Source organism: Tursiops truncatus, chromosome 7, assembly GCF_011762595.2.
Source record: "Tursiops truncatus isolate mTurTru1 chromosome 7, mTurTru1.mat.Y, whole genome shotgun sequence".
Lineage (NCBI taxonomy): Eukaryota > Metazoa > Chordata > Mammalia > Artiodactyla > Delphinidae > Tursiops > Tursiops truncatus.
In genome coordinates, this window is record NC_047040.1 from 75,047,533 (window position 1) to 75,075,189 (window position 27,657).

Below are 27,657 nucleotides of genomic sequence, written 5' to 3' on the forward strand. Positions count from 1 at the left end.
TCCCTGCTGGCACAGTGGTTAAGAATCCGCCTGCCAATGCAGGGGACACGGGTTCAAGCCCTGGTCCAGGAAGATCCCACATGCCACAGAGCAACTAAGCCCATGTGCCACAGCTACTGAGCCTGCGCTCTAGAGCCCATGAGCCGCAACTACTGAAGCCCGTGCACCTAGAGCCTGTGCTCCGCAACAAGAGAAGCCACCACAACTAGAAGCCTGCACACTGCAACAAAGAGTAGCCCCCGCTCGCCACAACTAGAGAAAGCCTCGCACAGCAACAGACCCAACAGAGCCAAAAATAAATAAATAAATACATAAGTTAAAAAAGAAAGAAAGAAAGAAAGAATGTTCATTTAAAAATATGGAATCCTTCCCAAATTTGGGTGTCATCTTTGCACAGGGGCCATGCTAATCTTCTCTGTATATGTCCAAGTTTAGCATATGTGCTGCTGAAGTGAGCACTAAACTTAAGTTTTCTAATTATAGATTTGCCTATACTGGTATAATTTGTGTGTGTATGTGTGCTCCAGTATTTAATTTAACTTGTTTCACTGCTACCTAAGTGCTTTACTCAGTGTTCTGGAGCTGCACTTGATGAAAAACACTAAAATAATCTGCATTATAAGTTTTGTGTATGCTGAGTCTTCAGAATATTTCATCTATCTTCATCCAATCCTAAAATAATAAAAACTGGAGATAACTTGTAATTATTTTAGTAATTTCTTTTTTTATTGAAGTATAGTTGACTTACAATATTTAAATATTAGTTTCAGGTGTACAACATAGTGATTTAATATTTTTATAGATTATACTCCATCTAAAGTTATTATAAAATATTGGTGATATTCCCTGTGCTATACATTACATCCTTGTATCCTATTTATTTTATACTAATTTCTTAATAGTCAGTCCTACATGTGTCTTAAAACATGAGCTCACTTGCCATTAGAAAGCTCTTTTTTTAAAGTTTAGCATCCTGTGTTTACCACCCTATTTTTAAAATGTATTTAAAATTTTTGCATCTTAAAGCATTTATGCTCATATATTAGCTTCTTTGAAACTATAGTTGAAAGGAGATATTTATGTTTGTTACATTTTGCGTAAGTCTCCCCCCCCCCTTCTCTTTCCTAAAGGAAGGCAGGTACACAAGTCAAGAGGAGAAAGGCAACTGACCCCTTGACCAAGTTGTTCTGTTTGGTGAGGTTGTACCACATTGCCCTTGTGAGGTTTACAGTAAAAGCGGAGCAGAGGTCTGGAGTAAAGGACTAACAGCGTTAGGATCAAAGTCCTAATTGTCTGTTTTCTTGAAGTTAGGGTTATTGGCAGCTGCCATTATACCATCCATGCTGCTGTCACCCAGCACAGCCAACCAGCATGCACTAATTGCAGTGGCCTTTTCATCAAGTAAGATCATCCCACTAAACACAAAGAGCTGTCTTTCCATTAGCACAGACAGTAGCCAGCTAGATCAGCTGGGCTCCTTCAGTATGATTGGACTGTCATATTGTTATGATTTGTTCAAGTTTAGAGCATTTAGCAGATACCCTTTGCACCTCTCTTTGTACCTGAATACTATAACCTGACTGCCCCTATCATTTAAGAGGGTACTATAGCTTTTCAAAGTTCAGCAGCGCACAATTGCAGGCAGGCAACTGGTTTCTGACAAGAGATCAATACTGTCCTTCCAAACGCTGGAGTCAAGCTGCTGGGTCTGTCAGAGGGATGTGTGCTGTAATTGGATCATGGATGCTGCAAGTCATCTGAGTTTCCCTTCAGCACTGTCACAGCTGTCAGATGTCATCCCTTTGTACAGCTGTCACTGCGGGAGGGTTGGGGCTCTTTTTCCGTTCTAACCCAATGCAAATGTCCACTTAGCAGATGAATATTGAAGATATTAGACACTTCTTTATGCCTTTATGCAAAATAAAGATCTGTGTCATCTGTGAATTTCATGGAAATAAGTTGCAATTTATTCACTGTGAGAAAAGTGAAGTGAAGCCTGTAAAAATGAGAAATTATTTGGTTCAGGCTATTAAAAAAAGGAATATTTTACAGAATAAACAACAATATGCAGATATTTTTCTTGAGATGGAAAAACTAATACTGTGCAGTATTTAGAATGGTCACCTGATATTTGATAATATATATATATATATGTATGGTCACTGAAACCTTTTATCTAAGTTATTACAAGTTAAACAGAAAGACATGTTCATAGCTGGGAAAATAATTGCGTAACCAATGAATGGCTTCTGTCAATTTCAGTCAATTTGCTTTTGTTTAAAGAGAACAGTCAATAGAAATGCATTTTATTTTATTGTACTTATTCTTATAACACTATATTTTTAAAAACAATGAGTGATTAGCTTCCAGAATTGCACAACTTGAGTCATGTGCACTTGCAACACGTAGTAAAAATGAAGAGATGTCGCCAATGTGGTTTTGGCAATTGTATTCTTAGTTCAGGAACTTCCGTTCATCATATTGTGATCGATCTGTGAATTTCCCTAGACTATCCTAGAATAAAGTACAATCTTAACTTTTTTTAAAAAATCATTTTCTTCTTGTCTCACTAAGCTGATGTCAGAATCATTTTTTTGGATGGTCAACAGGGTAATTTTTGATCTGGGTGGCTGACTTCCTTTTTCTTGAGGTCCAGACCACATACCACCTTCTCTGTCAAGCAAGCAGCCGGCACCGGCCCCAGTGACAGAGTAGCATGAACCTTATTTTCCAATATCTAACCTTAGCATTCTGTCATCCACCAGGGTACTCACTGGGTCAGCCCCTCAAATATCCAAACTTTTTCCCTCCATCTGGCATTATGAGGTGACCTTCACCTCATTTGCAGTGGCTCAAGTTTTTTGGACCCTAACATTAGTGGCCACCAAAATCAAAACATAGACATTTGACACACAATGTGCGGTAGGGCAGTAAGAAAGGAGGGAACCAACCACAAGAAAATGCACATTCATTTAAAAGACAATGTATTTGAAATGATTGAAATATATGCTAATCAGGATAAGAAGTCTTACATTTCCCCTTTTGCCTCAGTTAGCACTTTTCTCTCAATGTGATTTTACTTTTACAAGAAGCAGGATAAAAATCCTACGAATATTAAAGTGTTTTACTCCTATAAAATGAATTATTTAGCAATCAAATCTTAGTTGACTATCACTCGTGTAGAAAAATGGTCTTCAATAGTTACTTGGGCAGAAAATATAAGAATGAATGAAGTAAAAATTTTAAACTTAGTTTCTTAAGGTTATTCTTCTGTGATGATAACTGTGAACTTTATATGCAACTCCAGTGACTCAAGTAGGCACACCCTCTCTCTCTTTTTTTAACATGGTTTATGGCTAATTATATCAGAGATCCAAAACAGTCTTTTTTACATTTGCATTAATAAGGATGTCACATGACCACATTGAAGTAGAAGTATACATCAAAGGTAGATTAAAGGTTGGTTAAGCATCAAACCATGTTCCATATGTAAATTTATAGCAATGATGTGCTATAGAAAGATAGCTTACCCTCTGTTTCTCTGCTACTAAATAAAATTAAAAATTCACAACTCTGGTTTATGGGATTTTAAATGAATTTGATCTCTCTTTTGGGCAGGGCAAATAAGTGTTTTGTGATGTATTATTTTATAAAAAAAAAAAAAAAAAAGACCACCGTTCTGGCTCATTTAATTTTGCGAGTGAATGATCTAAGATTAACTACAGACTAGTCAGTGCAGTTTAAAAGCTGAAAGCAATTTTCAGCCATAGATGGTAATGCCACATTCAGTCCACAACCGAATGACTCTAAATGACTAAGCTTCGAGGTCTTTGTATATGACCACAGGGCCTGATAAAGCCATAGGAACACAGTAAAAGCACAAAAATAGTTCCAATTTATTTGGTGCCATCACCTTAATGAGATTAATACAGACGTGTTCATGTGCCTAATTGGTGATTTTGTTTTAACTAGTAATGAAGGATTAAAACTTCAGGCAACAGGCTGCTTGCTGGAAAGAGGATTTGAGAGGAAAACAAGATTTTAATTATAAAAAGGAAGCCTGTGAAATATACCACTGCAAAGTTAATAATAATTCTTAAAAAAAGAACTGATTAAAATGGATACCCTGGATTGTTCCTGGCATTTTGGGAGAAAGGGTGATTTTATGAGCAGAGCCACATACTGCTTTTATTTACCAGTAGACCCTCTGGCATACGAAAACATATAAAACTGTTCCTTATAATGAAAAAGTGTTAAAACTGAAAAGCATTGGCCCTCAGGCTACTGTGGAATTTAGAGTATGTAGCATTTTATTCTAATTCATTTTTAATGACTTACTATGACCGAATGACCTGTGGCTAGCTGTCCCACTAAATCCCACAGCATCCCAGTAAACCAGAGCTTCTTTGGAGAAGCTTCACCTATGACTTGCTATGGGTTTGCCTCCCTTCAAAGTCTAGTTGTAACCGTTTAAATGCTAACACTATTAAGCATGCTGCCAAAACACAAACACTCAGCCTAAGTCATTAAAATTTAATTATAAGGGGGCAGCTGAGCCCAGTTTGAGTTTTGAGTCTGAAAAATCTTATTTAAAAAAAAAAAAAACTAATAAACTACCCAACCAAACCTATCAGCATCTGTCTGTACTGGCCCAGTGAACTATATTTAAATAAAATTTCAGGTTTTACCAAAGTTCACATTAAAACATATTTGGGTTATTACTCATCTATCCCAACGGTAAAACGGGCCATTGTTTTACCTCGTCGTTGGTGGTGAGTTGTATAACCTGTGCCTTGTACGTCCCTGCCAGCATGTTAACTTTGTCTCTCAGAACAAATAGTAAAATAAAGGAACTATATCCCTCCACCACCAACTGAATAAAACCATATTATCTAGGTCATTCTCTTCCCCACGAAACTTTGGCCAGTGCTAGTAAGATGTCTTTCTGATTACTTAAAAATCCCTGAAATGCAAGAATTTGGTCTTTGATGTTCTATTATGAACCACTTTAAAAGGACTCTGGGTAGTGATACGGCGCAGTGTAAGATGCTACCTTCCCAGAGAATGAAGACAGAAATATATTTTACATTTCTTGTCAGATTGAACTTTAAGACATCCTGACTGCTTTCTCTATAATTTAAACATCACAGCCAAAATGGCAACATGCTTTGTTCAGTTCCAGTTGTGTGGAGTTTTAGTGCTTCATTGATTCAGAGGAAGGCTGAGGCTGGCACAGGGAGCAGGGCGACGGAATCACAGTCTCACTGCAGCATGTCAAGCCATTATATCTGGGACCAGAATGTCACCGTGGTCTCAATGGTTCGTCAGCTGAAGGATATGGTTAACAAATGTGAAACCAAACTTCAGAGGAGCTGGTTTTCTGTGCTAAGTGATCTGTATTCCCTCTGAATTTACTTTCCCCTAACCCCGTGAAATTAACAGTGCTTTCTGACATTCGACCCCCTGACCTCCCACATAATAAGAATTTAAAAAGCACCATGCATGAGTGTGTCTCTGTAATGCAAAACTGGAAAAAATGACCATGTCACAGTTTTATTATACAAAACCTTCTCAGTCTCCATTGCATGCTTCATATATGAGTGCTCAGTTTAAAGTTATTATAAAGAAAAACACAATTTTAAGAGTAATAATTCACTGTTCGTGACTTTTATAGACAATAAATTGTAGCAAATACATATTGCTACCAAAAAGCTTTGTACTCCGTTAATGCAGATATTTACCAAGATGAGTGTTAAAAATAGTCCGCTAGAAGACTCTGATGGTTCAAAGGAAGGGGTTTCCAGGGAGCCGATTGCCAAGGGTGCAAGTGCATGCACAATGTGTAGGTCTCAAGGTTTAAGAGGCAGAAGCAGGAAAGTGTTATGTGGAAATGATTTTGTGTTATCAGGCTCAGGGGATGACAGCATACAAGAGTAAGAACAAGGTGCTATGTGGCTTTTTCTTCACTGTGGAGTAAAGATTGGCACCTGGAAGTAAGGCTTACAGACAGACCTGCACACAGGACCTCTTCACCTAGGACTCATAATCACTACTCAAAGGAAAACGCATTTACCAGGGAAAAGCGGCTGTAGCCATCAGAAGTGTGCTTAAAACACCACTTAAATATCACTTTATACGCTATTACTTGCAAACTGTGGCTTCGTATTAAATTATACTTGCATAGGCTTTTGCTTAGGTGCTGATAATGCTTTTGAGGTTGCATTGGTGAAGAAGAATTTAGGCTGCTTTACAAGAGACGTGACCAGAATATTCCATGCAGCTGACAGTGACAGGGTGAAAAATTGCAGAACTGTACTTTCTTTCCCCATATAGATTGTAATTTTAATTGTCATTGTGGCCCTTCTGTTTTAATTATGGGACTTCTTTGATATATACCAGGACATCGTATTGAATGAAAATATGGTGCTATAATAGTCTCTTTATAATTAATGATCACATGTAGATCTCGGTGCATAAAAGGGAAGGAATAAATGAACAATTTATTTAACTAGGTTTTGGATTTCTTTCTGTCTTCCATTGAATATAAAATGATCCCAGGGCTTCTGAGAATGTTTGATATAAGAACTGCACAGGATATCTAATAAAATTACTTTAGGCTGGATTAAAAAACATATTATGTTTTAAAATGTTTTGCCCCATAATGGTAAAATGTATCTATTTACCACATTATTCTTTTAACATTTCATCTGAAACCAAAAAAAAAAAAAAATCGTTTAAATTTATTTACAAGCATATTTTAAATGTGTGTATTCTTAGATTTTCCTTGTGGTATAACAGATTCTTACAGGTAAAATGAGGGGTCAAGAAAGAGACTTTTGAAGCTTGATTTATCAAACTGCAAAAAAAAAATTTTCCTTTGAACTTTTTCTTTCAAAATAGAATAGATCTGTGCTGTATCCTTTCTCTGAAGGAATAAATTTTTTCTTAGTTACTACTAATAAACAGAAGCTGTTTTTCTACAAATCAAAAATGAGTTGTCTCTTCATAGGCAATTTAAGTGCCCTGAAAACTGTGAAGACAAAACGAAAAAACACAGCAAAGGCTTAACATTGTTCTGAAACTATCACGTAACATGCTTACCATATAGAACACTGTGACACAAATATGCTGGGCTCATATACATTTCAAGAGAGCCAGACCTCTATGGATTTCTGGAAAGCAGACTTATTTGTCCAGGGTCTGTCACGGTAAAACAGGAAAATGCCCCCTGACAAGCTTCTGCTAATTTTATTGTGGCACGGAGTCCTGTGCATACATCCTCTACTGTATGACTGCAGTTCAATTGCAGAGCACGATGAAATTGGATCGGCAGAGACAGGGACTACCCTGGGGTCAGCTGTGACCATGCCACTTCTATGTGATGTCTAGTTGGGGTGATGGTGTGTAAATAAACGTAGAGAATTGCAAATCTTGTCATGGCCACGCTGAACAGCTCAAGCATTTAAAGATGGTTGCCCGCAAACCTAACTGGAAGGTGGTTTCTCTGTGTGGTGGCTGAGGAAATACTCAGTTCCTTGCTGGAGTCGTCTTCTTGACATATCTGAAAGTACTGACCCAGCATTATGTTGCTGAAGGGCTTAATCACTAAATAGTTTTTCATTGTAGTGGAAAGTAAAGAAACAAGCTAATCATGTTTGAATATTGTGCTTTTAGAGTTATAGTGCTGATACCAAGGATACTTTTTATTTATATTATCCTACTTTGATTTATTTGTTTTTTTTAAATGAGGTGAAGCATCTTAAAGTCTTACTGTTTATTGAATTTAGCACATTAAAGTTCTATGAGTTCTTGTCATTATTATGAACTTTCCTAATGTTACAAAATAAAATATTATAGAATTCACATTTTCTGCTTATGAATCTAATTTTATTTAAATACTACTTACAGTACTCATTAAAATATACTTAGGTTTTCCTACCTTCAACTCATAAGATGTATTTTGTACCAGTTTTGCATTTACACATATCTGTTTTTCTGTTACTTTTCCCACATGCCAATTACCTTTCATTACAAATTTATAAAATCATTTACATTTTAGCAGTTTAAATGTTTCTGCTGACATTTTGTAACTATTACCCTCTTCTAGAATGGCATATGTTCAGGCAGTTAATAAAAAATTAAATGGAATAGCACTAGACAAGGTGAAGCTTTGTATCAGAGTGTTCTCCACATTTCTGAAAATACCATCTTTGTGTTGCCAACTGTGAAGTGAGGTTAGGTCTGTGCCAATATGTGTATTTGTCACAACTGTCACAGAGACCACGGACTAGCCAATCGCACAGCCCTTAATTAGACAGTTCTATTTTGCTTTTTAGAAATTATCCTCATGTAAAATGGTGTCTAAGACTCAAGAAAGGTGCTGAGAGCTAAGAATGCCAAAAATGCCAGCAGTAAAACACTTTGATTTTTTTGGTAGAAGATTTATTAACTGCTGCATGATTTCTTAAATATAGAAATGAAATATGCAACATAAAAGAAATTGTATAAACGTAGCAGGAAAGAAAGGCAATGTTAAGGGTTATTGAAATAGCAATAGTCTGAATTAAACATTACCATGGTATGATATGTTTTCATATGGATTTTAGAACTATAAATTAAAAAATCTACAAAATGAGCATTCAATTAGTGAAGAGATCATGGATGCCTTAAAAATCTTTATATAGGTTCACAATTGTGATACTGGCTTTATTTAAAAAATTCCATTTCAATTATCTATTACTGAAGGTAAATTACATATTTTGGTCAAATATTATTTATGTTTAACATTTTAAAAATTCTAGAAACATCTATATATAGCATAATTCTATAGATTTTTAGAAAATAAATTCAGAGTTCTTCATTCTCAAAGTAAAATGTATTGAATACCTTGCAATATCTTAAAACATGATTTTAATTTTTATAATATATTTATACACAGTGGTAAAGTTTCATGGAGAATGAAGTAGATAAAAATATATCAGTAAAATTGTGTCTGTGCAGTTATTTTATCTTCATATGCATTTTCCTTGTCTGTGAAAATGCATACTAATATACCCTTTTACTGATATTATCTTCATATATTTTTACATTTTGATAATTGGAAATTGAAATTACATTTATCTTTTAAGTAATAAATCATCAACACACTTGGTAATGTTTGCCAGTGATATTGCCTTTGGATAAAAATATGATGAATTTTATAATATTGCATATAAGTAAAAGTAAATCAACATGATTTAAAAAATATTGTAAAACTTATTATAAACTTCTTCTTTTATATGATTTCGTAGGTCTTAAGGTTTTTAAGCTAATTTCATCCAGAGTAGAAATACTTTGGGTTCCTGGACCCTGAGGGTGGGAAGTCCTAAAAATTCCAGTAAATGAAACCTACACAACATCATAAAGAACCTTTTTTAAGAAATTAATAATGTAGATGGAAGATTTAAATCTCTAATTTAGATGGAAGATATTTAGTTTATTTGTTTGTTTTTAACAGTGGAAATTTCATGTATGTTATGAGCAAAAAAAAAAATCTAATTTGGGGTAACTTGCACGGTTCATCCCATTTTGAATCTTTATTCAATAGGCATATCATAGAAGTTTTAACAGTCATAGCAGATTAACCTTGCCTGTGCTTTTGGAGGCTAGTCATCTGATGAATTTACATGCAGCTGGATGAAAATGCTATTTGGAGAGAGATTGAGAGTTTATTTGATTAAATCCCTTTCTCCACTACCTTGACCTCTTTCTTGTGAAATAATCAGAACTGTTTAGCAAGAATATTCAGGCATTAATAATGAATTGCTTTTGAGCTGGTTTCTTCTGCATGCAACAAGCCCATTGGTGTCCCTGATCTTTTCTTTTTTCTTTTGAAAATTGTGCTTTATTTAATGAACACTGTGATTAGAAACAGTAGAAATATATCTTTGAGAAATTTTCTTTTATAATTTGTAGGCCATTTTACTAGTAGTACTAATTGCTGTGCTTTGACCTCCCTCTTCTCCCAAAGACTGTCTCCCCACGATCTGTATGAAGATGGGATGTGTTAGGCAGGGCCATATACTTCAGTATGATTGGATGGCAGCTGTGTGGTTTATCCTCACCAACTGTAAGAGTGGTTTTGAGAGTTCACAGAATACTATGATGTTAAATAGTGCCATTGTTTGTGATACCATGGTTTGTGCACTTATGTACTTCCTCCATAGAGCTTTGCTTTCTAACAGTTTTGTTGCTCAATTTAATCAGATCACAGTTATTTTTTGGAACAATTATTAGGTCATATTTCATAGACTTACCCTTAATGTTAAGAAGAGGAATTTACCTCCTTCACACTCCTTGGAATGTTACTGGATGAATCCCAGGCTTTATTTGGCAATAAAACATTGGTCAGTGTTTGGGAGATAAAATAACTTTCAAGTGTAACTTTGACATGAAGTAATAGGAGCAAGTGGAAATTTTTAAAGTGCGGTGCTGTCACTCCTGGCATATTTAATGCTCTTGATAGTTGAAGGTGGCAGATTTGCTGTGTACATACATACACTACTGTACTGTCACCCATTATAAAGCTACAGTATCTTGTCTTTATACTAAATTGAGCTTCATTATAATGTGTTTCTTGATAATAACATGCACTTGACTGTAATATGTAAAATGCTTGGCTTTCATGAACAACTCTATGGAAAAGCTGTACAGCATCTCATTTGCATTTAGCAATTATGTTACATTTACAATATACTAAGCTGCAGAAAATCTAATCTAACATCATAATTTAAAATAATAATTTCCAGGACCTTACAAGTAAGATACAAGTCAGATTACAATAACACATTGTACTATTTCTCTGTTGAGTAAAACAGAATTGCTTCACTATTTTTTCCCTCAAAATTATTCAGGAAAGATTTAATTCTTTAATAATGAGAATAGCATTACATTGAGAGGGAAAGACCATTTAAATTGTTCATAGGTAGGTAAAATTTGTCTTTCTTGATCATAAATTAGTCATTTTGGGGGGATCTACTCATATCATTAATATGCTAAGTTTAGGGGAGAGGTTTTATGACACGCAAATGACCTGATAGCAATCCTGTTGTAAAGATCATATATCTGATTTTCAAAATGTCTATATTTTTAATTATGAAGTGAAGTGATACATAATTCAAAAATTCACAGTCAAGCATAACAGAAAAAATAGAAAATAAAATAATTTTCATAGTGACATCTAAATACACTCACTCTCAAACTTTTGTTATATATATATTTTTTGTTGTTATATTTTTTGATGTTTCAGATCCTATAAATATCATGTGTTGCAAATCTGATGCTTAATTTGACCATATGGATTTGAGGGTGGGTTTTACTTTAATATTGATACATACATTTATGAAGATTTCTGAAAAATATAAAATCTATTTAATAAGTATTTGAGAACCTATCATGTGCAATTCACTCTAGAGTACATGTTAGAAAACACAATCTTGCCACCAAGTATTTTATGATGTATATCAGAAGTAACATTTTTACATATTAATTATAAGAATAAAGTCAGCGGCATAAAAGAATGAAAACCTCAGCTCTTAAGGAAAGAAGTCATATTTAATAGAGGATCAGAAAATGCTTCATGGAGAAAGTTTTATTTTAGATGAGGCTGAAGTTCAATTCAATTAAACCCAGGAAGCATTTATTATCATCAACTATGATATGATCTCTGCTCGGAGGGAGCTTATAATCTAGTTGCAATAAGGACACATTGGAAGGGACAACAAATTCTATGTGAGCTGTTAGGAAAAGCCTTGAGAAAGAAGTCACATTTGACCAAGATCTTAATTAAATGAGATAAAGAGGGGGAGGAGGAAGCATTCTGGGATGAATGAAAAGCATAAGAAGCATAAGAAAAGAGAAAATATTAGGGTGTGAAGGAGCATGTATCTTCTGAAAAGAGAAGACTTGCCAGTGTGGCTGAATCATGGGAAACTGCAGCACTGTGATAGCTGGTGAAATAAGAATGGAAGCTGAGCTTGAAGCATCTTGTATGTCTGACCAGCCAAGTGACATCTGTCCTGATTTCTTTTCTCCTTTTTCTTTTCACCTTTTTTCCCTCCTTTATTTTTTCTCTCTCTTCCAGGAAGATACCCTTGACAGTTTTGCAAGAGCTCAGTTAGAATGGGAAGAAAGAGAAATGGAGAAATTTCACTTCAGATTGAGGCAAAGTCAACTGCTAGAAATAGGCTGAGTGCAATCTTAACTTCTGAATGATATTATGCCCCTGGCAACGTTTGTGCTTAACAATTTCCATTGCATTCTTTACTTTGTTTCCAATTAATGAGACAGTACTACAAAGTAGAGATCTTAAGTGAGAAATTTAGACGATAGTCCTTGTAGCTAAGAAAATCAACACCTTTCTATTCCCAAATTATGCAAATTAATTTTAGGGTAAATTAAAGGCCCAGGTTATTGTTCTGCCTCCATTCTGCTTTATTTTGTAAACAAAACTTTATTGAGTAGGAAGTAACTTCTTTTTTAAGAGCTTTTTTTTTTAACATCTTTATTTCTTTATTGGAGTATAACTGCTTTACAATGGTGTGTTAGTTTCTGCCTTATAACAAAGTGAATCAGCTATACATATATCCCCATATCTCCTCCCTCTTGCATCTCCCTCCCTCCCACCCTCCTTATCCCACCCCTCTAGGTGGTCACAAAGCACCAAGCAGATCTCCCTGTGCTATGTGGCTGCTTCCCATATATATGTATATGCCACTCTCTCACTTTGTCCCAGCTTACCCTTCCCTCTCCATGTGTCCTCAAGTCCCTTCTCTAGTAGGTCTGCCACTCTTTGGCTCGATCTATTTCCTGGCTGTATCAAATTCTGCATGTCAGTAAGGAGAAACCACAGCAAATAAAATTAATTTTATTCAGTTTTATATTCTTTAAAAAAACTATTTTTTTTTGGTTTGACTTTTTTCTTTCTCTTGCAAATAAGCTTTTACTTAGAAACTAAAATCAATAAAAATGTGCCAAAATTTAAAAAATATTTTAAAGAATCATATCCTCTCTAAATATACTTCATGTTTATACCAGATGTAAATATTTCTAATTTAAAGCAATGTCTTCATATTACTTAGAAAACCTATGAGAAATATCTTAATCATTAACTACATAAAGCAGTTACTCTAGAACAATCATATTGGGAAATATTATGTTTCAGCTATTTTTTATTCTGTATTACTCAATGCTGCGTAAAAAAAAATGTTTCATCCCTTCCTTGGGAAATCTGCAAGAGAACAATACTGGGAAGATGTATTTCCAGGAGCTAGTGTAAATGAAAAAATGAGAGAAATAAAACAAAAATATATACTTTACCAACAATGTTGATTTATCTCCTATTTCTAAATACTTATTGGCAAATTAACTTTGAATTTGACTAAATTCTAATGAAGCCTAAAATTGTAGAAATACTAACAGCAGCAAAATGGGTGATCTGACTCATGATGGGCTAAACCAAGTTTTTTAATGCTCAAAATATTTAGAAATTTTAGAATGTTTAGAAGAATGTTTTATCTATGTTGTGTACAACCAGGATGAGGTTGGCAAGACATTTTAGTACATTGCTTTATCTAAAAACTTGACTCTGACTATATTCTAGAAGTTTAATTGGCTATTCTTTTTATAAAAATCAAAAATGGAATTAAAAAAAATTCTCTATTGCCTTAATCAATCAGCCTTTCTAATATCACAGAACCTACTTGATCAGCAAAGTCTTCTCATCATCTAACCCAAATCCCTCCAGGCAAAGCTGAAAGTTCAAATTCAGTTCCATATATCAATATTTCGCTTTGTGATATAAAGTTATGGAACATAGCATGTGCCCTCCTGTAGAAAGAGTTTTGGGGACTGGAATCGACACCAAAGGTAAGGGCCGTATTTCAAAACTGAGTTTGCCCTAAGAAAGATGTCACATAAACAAGCATATAAGTTCATTACTTTAGAGCCCACTCCTCATTTTTCTTAAAAAGCCTTCATTGTACAGAGCAAAATGTGTCAGTATATCCTTTAAGTCTAGTACAGCAACACTTTCACTGGAACACAAAGGACTGCATTCGTAGTCTGAAGTTCCTTCTCATTTCAGTAAAGTCTCAGTGTCTCTTGGCAGTTTTCAATTTCATTCCTTGGTTACCTCAAAATTCTTGAAGTTTCACTCCTAGATTTTCTGTGCTTTCCTTAGGGCAATAACCTCATCCCACAATGAAAGGAGGTGGAATCTACTGATTTTGGTCATAGGTTGGTCATGGAAACTAGGCAAGGAATAAGGAGTAAGGAAGAATGAGGAGTTCAAGACAATTCTGAGTGATGGGGAAGATGAGGTGCTATTAATAAAATTAGAAAATTAGGAAGAAAGCATGCTTGAAGAAAGTGGTAAATAATAAAGCAAGATTCTATTTTACTTTGAAATTTATGGCTTGATGGTTTGCTAACCTTCATGAGAGTGGTTTTGGCCCAGGTGTGAGAAGCAATCCACATTTCAAGAGAGTAGAAGTTGGTGGATGATGAGATGTGCGGTAGAGATGATAGAGGACAATTTTAAATACTTGGCAGCAAAGGTAAAACCGAAGATAAGATGATGTCTTGAAAATGAAAAGGGAAAATTTTTTCTAGGGCAGAGAAATCATGCCTGGGTTGAAACGCTCTAGAAAAGTGAAGCGCAAGCAAGTTCAAATAAAAGAAGCATCACTTTCTTGAACAAAGACAGAGACTAAAGGCAAGAGGAAAAAGTTGAGGTTCTGAAGTAGAAGGGGGTGCTCACAGCAGATAAACTCCATCTTCTCATGAAATAGTAGCCAAGGCAATTTGCAAAAGTGGCTATTCTTTTGAGCAAGGTGGAGATTGTTTCAGAGTTCCTCTCTCTCTCTCTCTCTCTCTCTCTCTCTGTCTCTCTCTCTCTCTCACACACACACACACACACACACACACACACACACACACAATGTAAAAAGAATCCTGAGAAGTAGTGAGAGCCTGGCTATGGTTTAGTAGAGTTATTCTACATTTATTCTTCCAAAATACCCTATTCGAGTGGGGTTTCAATTTCTAATTGTTTTCTCCATTTCAGGATTTTGATTCTTATAATTAAATTTTAAACACTGTGTCAGATTTAATGTGTTTGAGGCCATTATGTGCCAACTTTGTAATATTTTTCCTTATGGTGAACTGAAACTTTCCTCTCTGTAGCTCTGGAGTTAATCTGTCAGAAAAAAAACCTACTCTCTCATTAGGAGTCCTTGTCAAATGCTATTGCATCCTTCTTTGCTTTCAAAACTCTAGACTAAACACTTTCTTTTGTTAAATAATTTCTGATATCATTGAATTTCTTTCATCTTCAATGAGAAAAAATTACACATTATTTTGCCTGAGAACTGAACGTACATTTAGAAATAGCTGTTAGCTCAAATAATGTAAATTATTACAAATAAAGACCTATTGCTTGATTTACTTTCTGTTTTGTGTATGTTTATATAAAAATTGTTCTATTTGGCTAGAACTCTATTCAATCAATTTACATAAATCCATGCTAACATTTCCAAAGATAGAGTGTCATGAGGATAATATGGAGGCAAGGAATCAGTAATAAGATTTATAAAAGACCTTGAGAAAAATATTCAAATATTTTTATTATTTGGAATTTTTATTCTTGATATTAGGAGGAAATGGACTATATATTAATCCCCTATGAGTAAATTTATTCCTGGAGTGGGGTTGGCATACTTTAGAACAAATGTGCGTATTTCTTATTCTCATTGCATTTTTCCAGATGATAAGAAAATGATTGGAAAATTACTTTTTATGGTTGATATCCTAGCTTTATTAGCTTTTTCCAATGTTATAGAGTAAGTCCACATGTTTATGAACATTTCCTCTACTGTGAGTGCCTATGTTCATTAAAAAGAAAATATTCATTAAATTATACTCCTCACATTATGTCTAGATAAGATTAATTCACTTATACAATATGATAATATTATTCTTCATAGATTGATTTCTTTATTGACCACCATTTAGATTCATTAGTTATTGATATACATGTTAAAATATGGGAACATTCTCATATGTTATAGGACTGTTTTTCTTTGAAATTTAATGTAAATCAAAAAATAACCTTCAGAGAATGCAAATAAGAGTATGCATATAAAAATTATTTGTATACTATTAGCTTTGAAATCATTGCAGCTAGCTTAGAAATGTTGGTAGAACTACAAAGCTATCTACTTGTTGAGTCAATAAAATAGTGTATACCCAATATTCAGTCCATTTTCCACATTAAAGCTAGTCTAAATATTAATGAAAATTGCAACAGAGAGAATTGCATTAGTTTCTGACAAGATTATAGACTGCAAAAGGAAATTTACAATCACTTGTCATAGCCTAGGCCAATTCAGAATCCCGAAACCCTCTGTCTTGTCAAGGGTTTTACCTTAGGCCATATATACCCTTCCCACCTGCCACATTTGCAGTAGGAATCTTCAGAACAGATTTATTAATCCTTCAAAAGCTTCCACACTGGCATAGTCTACACTGATTATCTAAAATGTTCAGAACACTTTGAAAAAATTAACCATTACCAGAGTGAATTTCCCCTCCTTTCTTTCCCCTTTCCAACCTAGAAGCGGGATTGAATGGAGAATCCAATCTTTTAAGCTTCCCCCTTTCAAAATAAAATCAAACTAGTATATTGAGATAATTTAAGCTGGTTCCAGGAAAGCAAAATTAGGGTTGTAATTTACTGTTTCAGAAATTCAAACCTAGTCTGAATTTTTCTCTTCTTTAGAGTACTGAGAAGTTAATGCATATTTAATTGTCTATGATTAATTCTAAATAATGTGTTATTTCAAATCCAATCATTCATTTGATTTACATTCTCTGGCATTTTCGGCTTTGCTTCTGTATTTCTTCCCCACTTTTCTTATCAATGGTCTTTTTGAATATATCCCACCCCAAATTAAGATTCTTAAATTCCACACAGCAGTTGCAACTTTAGTTTCTCTTCTATTTGTGAGAAGTGTTAATGAAATGTCATTAATTCCTTCAATTGTAGATTGATATTGCTTAAAATGACCTACGATTCTCTTACTTTGTGCTAAGGATTGCTCTAAATTCTTTGTATAAGTAGTTGCTTTAATTCTCAGAACAACCCTGTGCAGTATTGTTATTATTATTACAATTTTACAGATGGAAATTGTGGCAGAGTAACTTACTCAAGGTCAAAGAGCTAGTTGACAGTAAAGAGAGAAATTTTAAGTAGTGTAGCTCCCAATTTCTGTACTCTTAACCATAGACACTGCTAGATTTCCATAAAGTAGTAGTTTTGGGGGTCAGGGCCAAAATTTTATTCCCAAATCAGGTCAGTTATTCTTTTTTTTGTAAAATTCACTTTTATGCATAATGGTTATAGAATATGAGATTTTTATAAGTCTATTAGGGAAAGATTATCAACTTTGAAATCAGGTAAAATGGGCTCGAAGTCTCATTTTTATAATTAGCTTATTGTATGACTGATCTTGAACATTCTTAATTTCTCTGACCCTATTTCTTCACTATTATGAGGACTAAAATAGTGACATATAAAAAGTGACCAGCACAAAACCTGGTTCACAGTAGATTTTCTCCCTTTTTCCTACAACAAGGAGGAAATAATCTATTTTCCTTTTTCTCTGTTATTTCATATAGGTGTAGAAGTAATTGATATCCTTGGTCTAAGGCTGAAAAAAAAGCTGGGCATTTTATGTACTGATGTGCAATATTTAAGGATTTACGCTTCCTATTTTTCCATCTATGAATTAATTAGCCGTGTCACAATAGAAGCACTCTCCCCCTCTGCTCCAGAGTTTTATTTTGCCTTCTGAGGAATGAAAATTTATTTTACAGATATCAGTAGAACCACAGATGAGAGAGGGAGAAAAACACTCTCCACCATTTCACAAACAACCACTGCTTGCCATATTTTTGGAAAGTTTGTTCTTCCTTTGTGGGGAATGTAAGTAGCCGGTTCAAGTTCCATGTGTTTGGTGAAATGCTTAAATAAACTCTTTTAAAACTGGGGATTATGTCTGTTGATAAAGCACTCCCGTGAATATTTCATTGAAACCTGGATTACCTTTTTTTTCTTAACTCATTTGCCTTTTCAGACATACCATAAGGAAACCTATGGAACTTTTGAAAATGGAGAAAAGTCCTGTTGATCACTGACAGTACATTTTGAGTATTAATATATGTGGCCAGTTTGAAGGAGTATAATATCTGCTGTTAATCTGGGCTTTGCTTCTTGTGTTAATTTGAGGTACTAAGGCTACAGTACAATATGCTGACTATTACTAACAGTAAGCCTCAGTAAAAAATGGTTACTTGGTATCTCATTAATATGACAGAAGATTCCAGTAAAGCTGAACTTACTGACAGTAAGAATAGACAAATGGAAAGAATAAGTCAGTTAAAAGGTGAATGATTTTTAATACTTTCTAAAGTATTTGTCAAAAATGAAATGTGTCTGGAATGGAAATGTTGCTTTGCTAAACATTTGTATATTGCCACGAAGTTATTCAAGTGTCTGTATACATTTTGGAAGTATTTGAATTGTATGTCAAATTCAGGTTAGTTATGTGTTAATAATGTAAGTGTCAACAGAGATATTAGCAAGACCCAGGAAGAAGGCAAATGTTACACTTACCTTGTGCAGTGTTTTTGTTGTTTCTCTTTTTATCACTTATATAAGTTTCAAAACAAGTGCAGAATCACTGAAATGATTCAAACAACATAGAGAAAACTGAGCATATGAAAATTAAAATAGACCTAGAGACTCTTTCCTTTTCTGACAAATTTACATACTACTAATTCAATACTTAGGGCTGATGCTAAAATTTTAAGAGCTTAATGGCATTATCAGTTATTTACTATAACCATATTTGGGTTTGCTTTGTATAAAACAAATTCCCAAAATAGCTCCTCTGAAATCTAAAGTTCACTATCATTTATAATATTGGAAAATGAGTTGTTTTTAGCCAGTATCTTTTCCCAGCTAAAAGATATCTTTTAGCCAGTATCTTTATATATGTAAAATAAAATATATTTTATTTTACATTTCATTCACCCAGTTTCACTGTCTGGTGATGATCACCTGTGTAATATATGTTAGGAATTTTCACTTGAAGGACCATGTATCTTTAAATGTCTTCTCTTTATTCGTCCTAGTTCTAACACATGTAATTTCCCCTTTAATTTGACATCATTTAACGGCACATTACACGTCAATGATGTGATCTGTGAATATTTACAATGTTCATGTCATTTTTATTTTCTAATCCAATTTAAGTAGCTCTGCTTTTTATGACATCATGAATTCTTCAGTCTTTTTGGTCTTTTTGGGACTAATTATTCCATTAGTTCCTTTGAACTAGCTCTGTGTTGTCAGTCATTTCTTCCCTTTTGATCATAAGACCTTTGCTGCCCTCCTTTGCATGTACAGTCAGTTGTAGGTCTATGCAACCAAGCTAAGAAGTAAGTACTAAGTCCTCATCCTTGCAGACTGCTATTCCCAATCATTTCTGTACGGAAGGCACTTTGTAGGTAAATCTTTCTATTGTAAAACCATGGCTTCTAAATTTCTTACGTACTGAAAACACATTTGGATACATTTTAAAAAATATCTTTTATAAAGATAGTAAATATTTTATGCAAAATACTTTCACTTGCTAAGACAGAGATTTAAAGAAAAAAATGAGTAAAAAAATAACCAGTAGAAAAGCAGACTAAATTTCACTTGTTGCAGTATTACATGACACATAGTCTATGTTTATTTTTTAACGCTGGTTTGGGCAGAATTACAAAATGTCTTAGATTCAACTTTTGAAAAAATGTAGTCTTTCCTGGTACTTTCCATATCCATTTGCCTGCTAACTTATATGAGAGTTTATAGATGTGATTAATTTTAAATAGCATAAAGGCAAAAGAAAATTTGGAGTGATTTAAGCATGACTTTGTCTTTAACCCTCTTGTTTACTAGGAACTTTTTTTTTTTAACATCTTTATTGGAGTATAATTGCTTTACAACGGTGTGTTAGTTTCTGCTGTATAACAAAGTGAATCAGCTATATGTATACATATATGCCCATATCCCCTCCCTCTTGTGTCTCCCTCCCACCCTCCCTATCCCACCCCTCTAGGTGGTCACAAAGCACTGAGCTGATCTCCCTGTGCTATGCGGCTGCTTCCCACTAGCTATTTTACGTTTGGTAGTGTATATATGTCCATGCAACTCTCTCACTTTGTCACAGCTTACTTACCCTTCCCCCTCCCCATATCCTCAGGTCCATTCTCTAGTAGGTCTGTGTCTTTATTCCCGTCTTACCGTTTCCTCTGTGATGCTAAGGAGCTCTGCTGTCTGTTGCTGCCCTCTGTAGTGATGACTAAGAGAGCACAAGATCAGCTTTGTTAAACGCGTTAGAAATTGACTCTAAAAACTTTCTCCAGAATGCAAATGTAGCCTATTTGAGATTCACATATTCTCTGAAAATAAAAAGCCAATAGGAGTATTTTTGCATTTGAAGAGTTCTTCCGCAAGTGCTAGACACTGAGAACATAACCTGACTGCTTTTTTAGGTATCATTTTAAAATATTGCAATGTTATTTATTTAGTCTGATCGAAAGCACCACCACGAATATTTATATATAAACTAAAGTTAACCTAATATATTTTTAAAAGTAGATTTATGATTTAAGATTTCAGATTGGATGGCAATGGCTAAGAATAGTCCAGAATTTCTGCCTTTATAAGCCAAACAATCTTACATTAAGCCATTTAATTCTCCATGAGGCTGTTTCCTTATCTATCAAATGGAGATAATTTTAAAGCTAAACTCTTACAAAGAATGTAGTTTGTACTCTACCAAGCTCTACCCAAATAACAAGCATGGTTATTTCCTTATTTAGATTTAGTCTGATTTAACTATGAAATAGTTAAAATCTGTTCCTCCCTTCTCATTCTACTCCTAAACGTTGCTCCCACTGCCCCTTCTTCTGGGAATAAGGTTAGAGAGGATTAGTCCAAGGGACAGGCAGTTGCTGAAATCAGGAGGAACTTAACAGGACCTGGGTAGTGTCTAGGAAGAGACAACAGAAATGTGCCCTCTTGAAAAGAAGGCTGGATGAAGCTAAACAGGGATTAGGGCCCTAGCTAAGTGGCCTGAGGCTCAGGGCAAGGGATTCTTGGCAGAAAAACTCAGACTCAAGCACTACTGTAAAAATAAGGCCCTCTTTGCTAGAGTTAGGGTCAGTCCAGAATATGGTGGCCCTTTGAAAGCAGAGCTAATTTCAGATGATGTCTCTTTTAAAATTCTTTTATATTACAAAGTCTGCAGATGTGAGTTTGTGTACTAGCGTTGCCATTTACTGGCTGCCTCGTCTGGCCATTCCAGAGCCAGGTTCTTCAATTTCTCTGAGCCTCCGTTTCCTCTCGTAAAACTGGGGATAATTGTGAAATAATATTGCTAAAACTCCTGATCTAATGTCTATTATTAAAAATAGTAGGTATTTATACTTACCTGGCAGGGGAGATACCATGATCATGAAGATGGTTTTCCCAGGGCAAAGCTTATCCATTGCACTCCAGATGTGCTGACCCCTACAATTTCCCCAAATGTGGGAGACTCGACTGCATAATTTGTGGTAGTGGGGGACTGCGTTCAGACTGAAAGAGCAGTACTTATTAAAAGTTAACTGAGGGCTTCCCTGGTGGCGCAGTGGTTGAGAGTCCGCCTGCCGATGCAGGGGACGCGGGTTCGTGCCCTGGTCCAGGAAGATCCCACATGCCGCGGAGCGGCTGGGCCCATGAGCCATGGCCGCTGAGCCTGCGCGTCCGGAGCCTGTGCTCCGCAGCGGAAGAGGACGCAACAGTGAGAGGCCCGCGTACCGCAAAAAAAAAAAAAAAAAGTTAACTGAGTCTACATCTGGTCAGGATAAGTGCAGGAATTGGATAGGTCAACCTGAAAGTAACATCAATGACTTTATTTAAGAGGAACCGAAAGGGGCCATGAAACTCTTTTCTGTATTTCTGGACTTATATGACATATGTGATTGTCTGTTCTATATATTTTCACAGTAGAGGACTCTGGAACTCACTGTAGGAAATTGACATGTGGCCAGGGCTCAGCTCCTGTACCATGTTTTCTATGAGTCAGTTGCCATGTTCATGTTCGTATTCGTTCATACTTCGATTTTTCAAAGATACCATTCCTACAGTGCAAGTACTGCGTAAATCTTACTGTGATTCCAAGATGTGTTTACAGTTTGTGGAGGTAGCTCACATGATTAATATTTCAATGTTAAGAACCAATTTGCTTGCCTAAAGGATAGGTGGTATAATTAATTTTGCCTCTTTTTTCTGTTTAGTGGCATTGCCACTGCGAATTTTTATAGAGTTCATATTTAACTTTCAATGTGTGTTGGGAGAGCATCTTCAAAAAAAAAGGTCATTCAACGGACCACACATTGTTTTTATTTCTTTTAGCTTAAAAAAGAAGTGACCAATTTTATTAACTCACTTCAACATAGTCACCACTCAAAATGTTGGATGAGGAAAGGGTGAGGGTTTTGGAGGGTGATTGATAAAGCCACGATTCACCAGCCTTCTTACATTGTCTCAATTTTCTTTTGAGGACAAAAGAACACATTAAACGTTTTAATATTTAAACTTTCATAAGTAAAAGTAAGAAGTGATTTCTTTAACAATGTTCAAAGTGAACTTTGGAACTGATAAAAGTAAACATATGGGCCCTGGAGCCAGAATATCTGGTTATGAATCCCAGATTTGCTACTTCCAAGCTGTGTGACATTAGGCAAATGTCTATGCTTTTTTGTGCTTTAGTTTTCTCTACTTTAAATGGGACGAATTACAGATCTCACAACACTGTGTTGTGAGGAGTAAGCAAGTTAATACATGTGAAGCATCTACCTATATTTGTAGGTTTACAGGGAAACAAAATAATACAATGTAAATCCAAGGTTTAGAGACAGTTACAGTAACACAAAACAATACGCAGGCTTTAAAATTGTTGTCCAATTAGATAAGTTTTTCTTTGAATAATTATAATAAGGATCTTTATTATACAAAGTCCATAACATGGTAATGTTATTTAGAAGTCTCTGAAGTTTTTTTAAGAAAAAATTGAGCCATAGACTACTAGCAACACCCTCCATCTCTACCAGCTCAGGGTTGCTCCTTGGCTGTCAGGTTGTTCTTCAGTCAGAACATTTAGCAGTTTGATGGAGAACGTCTCCATTTTCTAGGTGCATTTAATAAAATATGTGTTTCTAAGTCCTGTGCATGTTACATTATTGGTGACTGGATACTTGTAAAAAGTTAAGGTGGTTGTTGGTAGTAGGCCTCCATGGTGATGGCTCTTATTTTTTAATGCCTTCTTTTGTAGTGTGCAGTTTAATCAATGTTTTAACTGTGAGTCAAAAGTACGTATGTTATGAATTCTCCTTAAAGGTTTCCGGTTTTTTCTTTTACTACTAATATACAAAATGACTATTTTATGTCTCTAATGATTGTGCCTCAGTAGCCCAATACAACTACTAATAGAGAACTACATGGTCTGCAATGAGCTATAATATAATTATTTCTATCCCGGGGTTGTGGGTAATTCAATCTTCAGTGCTGATGTACTCCGTTAAACATGGTGGATTTACACACCCACAGTCTTAGGTATATATCTAAAGAGGCCAGCTGGTATCATGAATAATAATCATTTCATTTTGCTATTTATCTAGTGAAAATCTGGTTTCTGAAAGCCTTATATGATTTTTCTCAGGTGCTCAATATTAATGAAGGAGAGAAATTTATATGAATTACCTAGACTTATAGGTAATTGAAACAGAGTCTGCCAAAAGTAGAAATGGTACTTCAAAGTTTGTATTTTAAAATTTATTTTTTTCCATGTGAATTTACTGAAAAGCTATTTCTCAAAACAGTCTCACAAGCAACTAATGCTTGTTGTTTACTGAAATTTGTACTATATTATGTATTCTTGGTAAGTTAAGTACAATAATAAATACCACATGAATGATTGAAATAGAATAATGGTGATATGCTTTGACCTTGTTTAAAGAGTTATTCTGTAGTTCCAGTTTACATAGCCTTCTACTCCTTTTTGTACTACTCTATAATTTCAAGAATTTAGAATATTAAACTAGCTCTGCTGCTAAAGGAAAATTGAGACTAACTGCTGTGATTACACATTTGTTTAGCAGCAAAGTTGCTAAGCCACAAGAGCTGAAGCAAACACTGAATCATGAAGACTATTAATTGAGATTGACTATTAATTGAGCTTTTGCTACCCCAAAGCATCTATTTGGTAAATATAGCACAAAGTACTTATAGATCCAACTGGCTTAGAATATTTTTTCCACCTCTGCTATGGTGCCTGAAGTATCTAGAATTAGAGATATTCCTCTGGGTTCAGGCATTATCACAATTGTTACCTGGAAGGTTAAACTGTTACTGCACATTGGCCTACGAACACATATGATCTTGTCAGATGTGTAGCTTGCACGGTATTACAAAATTAAAAAAAAAATTAGTATATTGGAATAGAAAAACCCCCAGTTCATGGATTATCCCGGAAAGGGTAACTTTGGGTGGCATAAACAATGCAGGGTTTAGCTCTGATATAAAATGTTATTATGAATCTAATTTTTTGCCATTGAGCCCAAGTATTCATTCTTTATGAAAAAATAAATCAATGGAGATATTACTTAACCTAAAATGAAAACTATGTAAGTTCTTTGGACTTGATGAATGACTTACCAAATATTTATTACATATTTTTTGGCATTGGCTGTGTGCAAGCTTATTTCTAGGATTGCTGTAAGGGTGCGATAGCTCAGAAATAAATAAAATACAGTTTCTGGTCTTTAAAATACTTTCAGTTTAAAGGAAGAGACAGTTTTTATACAAATAACAGTGGACAGTAAATGAAATAAGCTGAAACTCTTGAATAAGAAGGTTAAGGCCACATTTCAAATTGGAACACTGGAAAACTAATTGTAATGTAGGCATTCCAAATGTTTTCTAGAAAGTACTATGGAAATGTAGTATAAGGGAAGACTTTTAAAATAAACAAAACAAACATAAAACACTTATTTTATTTTATTTTATTATTATTATTTTTTTTGGTGGTACAGGGGCCTCTCACTGTTGTGGCCTCTCCCGTTGTGGAGCACAGGCTCCGGACGCGCAGGCCCAGCAGCCATGGCTCACGGACCCAGCTGCTCCATGGCATGTGGGATCTTCCCGGACCGGGGCACAAACCCGTGTCCCCTGCATAGGCAGGCGGACTCTCAACCACTGCACCACCAGGGAAGCCCATAAACACTTATTTTATTATAAAAATACATTCTTTTCCCCAAAATAAAACAAAGTTAAGAAAAAAATTTCACACTATAGATAAACGTAAATACATTTATACTTGTTCTTCCATGAAGACATATATATTTTTTCCATCAAAATGGGATCATTCTAAAAGAACTGTTTTCTAATCTACATTTTAACTTAATATATCATGGACTGCTTCCTATGGTAATAAATTACCTTATATAGTACTTGAATATTTATCATTTGTTTATTCATCTAATAAAAAAATACTCACTGAGAATTCACTATATTCTTGGCATAGTCACTGTCCAGGGATACAGTGGTATATATCAAAGACATGTGTTACTGATGGTATCAAATCATAGGAGAATTTGATGCAAAAGAACAAGTTGAATACAAGAAGACAAGGGGAAAACAGATTTTTTATCTCCTCTCTACTTAGTCGTGGTTGAGGATGTTAGCTAAGTATTTGGATAACATACATGTTCAATGAACTACAAGACCAAGGTACTGAGAATTACTTAAGTCTGTTCTGCTTACAAAACAGAGATGATGTCTATTTATTACAGATAAAGATGACATTATACAGTAACAACAATAATAACTTTAAAAGTAGAATGGGGTACAAGTCCTGGCTCCATCACCCAAAACCTGTGTGACCTTGGGCAAGTCAGTTACTGAGAATTGGTTGAAGACTTTCCACTGATTACTGGCCTGGCCCTAAAAGTTCAAAAGGTAGGTAAAGAAAATTCTGCTTTTCTGTAGTCACATGATTCTGATCATCTGAAACAGGAAAGCATAAATTAAATGCTGGTTGAACATACAGAGAACTATTTCTTACTAAAGTATATGTTTTCAACACAATAGTTTTATAATCATTTGTCTGTCATCCATTTATCCACCTGTCCATCCAACTATCTACCTATCATCTATCCTCTATCTATCTATCTATCTATCTAGCATTATCTATCTCTCTATCGTCTAGCACCAGCCTAATCAGCGGTAAGATCCTTTTTCTACATAAATGAGTGTAGATTTTAAATTCATTACAGATAGACAGAGATGGAGAGGAGGAAATTATTCTTTTCATAAATGCAAGAGCAAGTATGTATTAAAATATGTGTGAGTAAATATGTGTCCATATGTTTATGTGTGTACCTAGTTCCAGTCTTTTCCAATTGTTTCCCTCTACAAACCTTGTTCCCTTTCTTAACTTTTCCTCTACCTAACCAAATACGAATGCATCAGAAAGCTCTTTAAGTGGAAGAGGGTATGCTCTCCAGTTGTGTAGGATTGGTCCATATGTATAAAAAACTAAAGGGAAATAGAGAGCTCTTCGCTTAAAATTAGTGTTCAAAACAGAGAGTAATTAGGTTTAGAAGAAAACTCAGTTAAAGTTGTTATGTGACGACACTATTAGAATTAAGAGGTAACTGAGATTTCCCAAGTGATAACAGATAATTTGCCATTTAGCCTGTAATGAGGTTTGAAAAAAAGATGCTCAACAAGATATCAGCAGTAACTAGAAAGGCATTTCTTAGAAGGTCCACCCAGTGTGCAGTTATTCCTTTATCCTTATAAAAGAGACAAATTGTCTAATGCAATGTACTCTCAGTAGTTATCACTGGTGCTCCCCAGAAAGATTTCTATTGACCCTAACCATCTCTACTGACTCTTCATCCCCCGCCCGCTCCCTTGCCCACCCACCCCCTCCCACACCAGCTTTTCCTAGTTTTCTGCTGAGCTATTCTGTCATAAGCCATCTGGGTCAGATGTGGTGGGATAGTACAGAAAAATAGAACTCATAACCTTCGGTGTTGTAGTAATTACATTTTTACTTGAAATAGTCAGAGAAATATGATGCAATCTTTAAATGCATATGCAAATCATGTGCAAATTATATGCTAATACATGTGTGGCCCGCCTAACTATTACATATAACTGAATGCAGCCCTTGGGAAAATCTTATTGGAGATCATCGGTCTAATGAAAATTGCTGCTGCACGCTAATTATAGTGACATGTGTGCTGCTGTATTGCCCCTTAGTGGTGAGGGGGATGACAAAGGTTAGTTGAAGTTAGATGACTGACTGACAGAATTATGTCTGTGATCATAGATGTAAATAGCAAAATATCTCTATTCTCTAAAATCCAATTTTATGACTTTACACCTAAATTAAAATGCAACATGGGTAACTACTGACAATGTGTTCAGGAGGATAGGGGTCTAGGATACAAAAGACA

At 35.0% G+C, this 27,657-nt stretch overlaps 1 long non-coding RNA gene, 1 other non-coding gene and 1 pseudogene across 4 annotated transcripts in view; 2 read left to right on the forward strand and 1 right to left on the reverse strand.

The window, feature by feature from the left end:
* Positions 1-27,657, forward strand: part of LOC117313037 (uncharacterized) — a 171,926-nt gene that overhangs the window by 75,228 nt on the left and 69,041 nt on the right. Inside the window, exon 5 of one of the 3 annotated variants that reach the window (XR_012333114.1) lies at positions 25,984-26,149. The exons of the other annotated variants lie outside the window; for them this stretch is intronic. This is a non-coding gene — a long non-coding RNA (uncharacterized lncRNA). The remainder of the gene's footprint in view (positions 1-25,983; positions 26,150-27,657) is intronic. 3 annotated transcript variants of the gene reach the window in all.
* On the reverse strand, positions 353-459 carry LOC117313103 (U6 spliceosomal RNA). Its single transcript, XR_004527566.1, has one exon. It is a non-coding gene; the product is annotated as a U6 spliceosomal RNA (small nuclear RNA).
* On the forward strand, positions 21,574-21,746 carry LOC117313107 (U1 spliceosomal RNA; annotated as a pseudogene).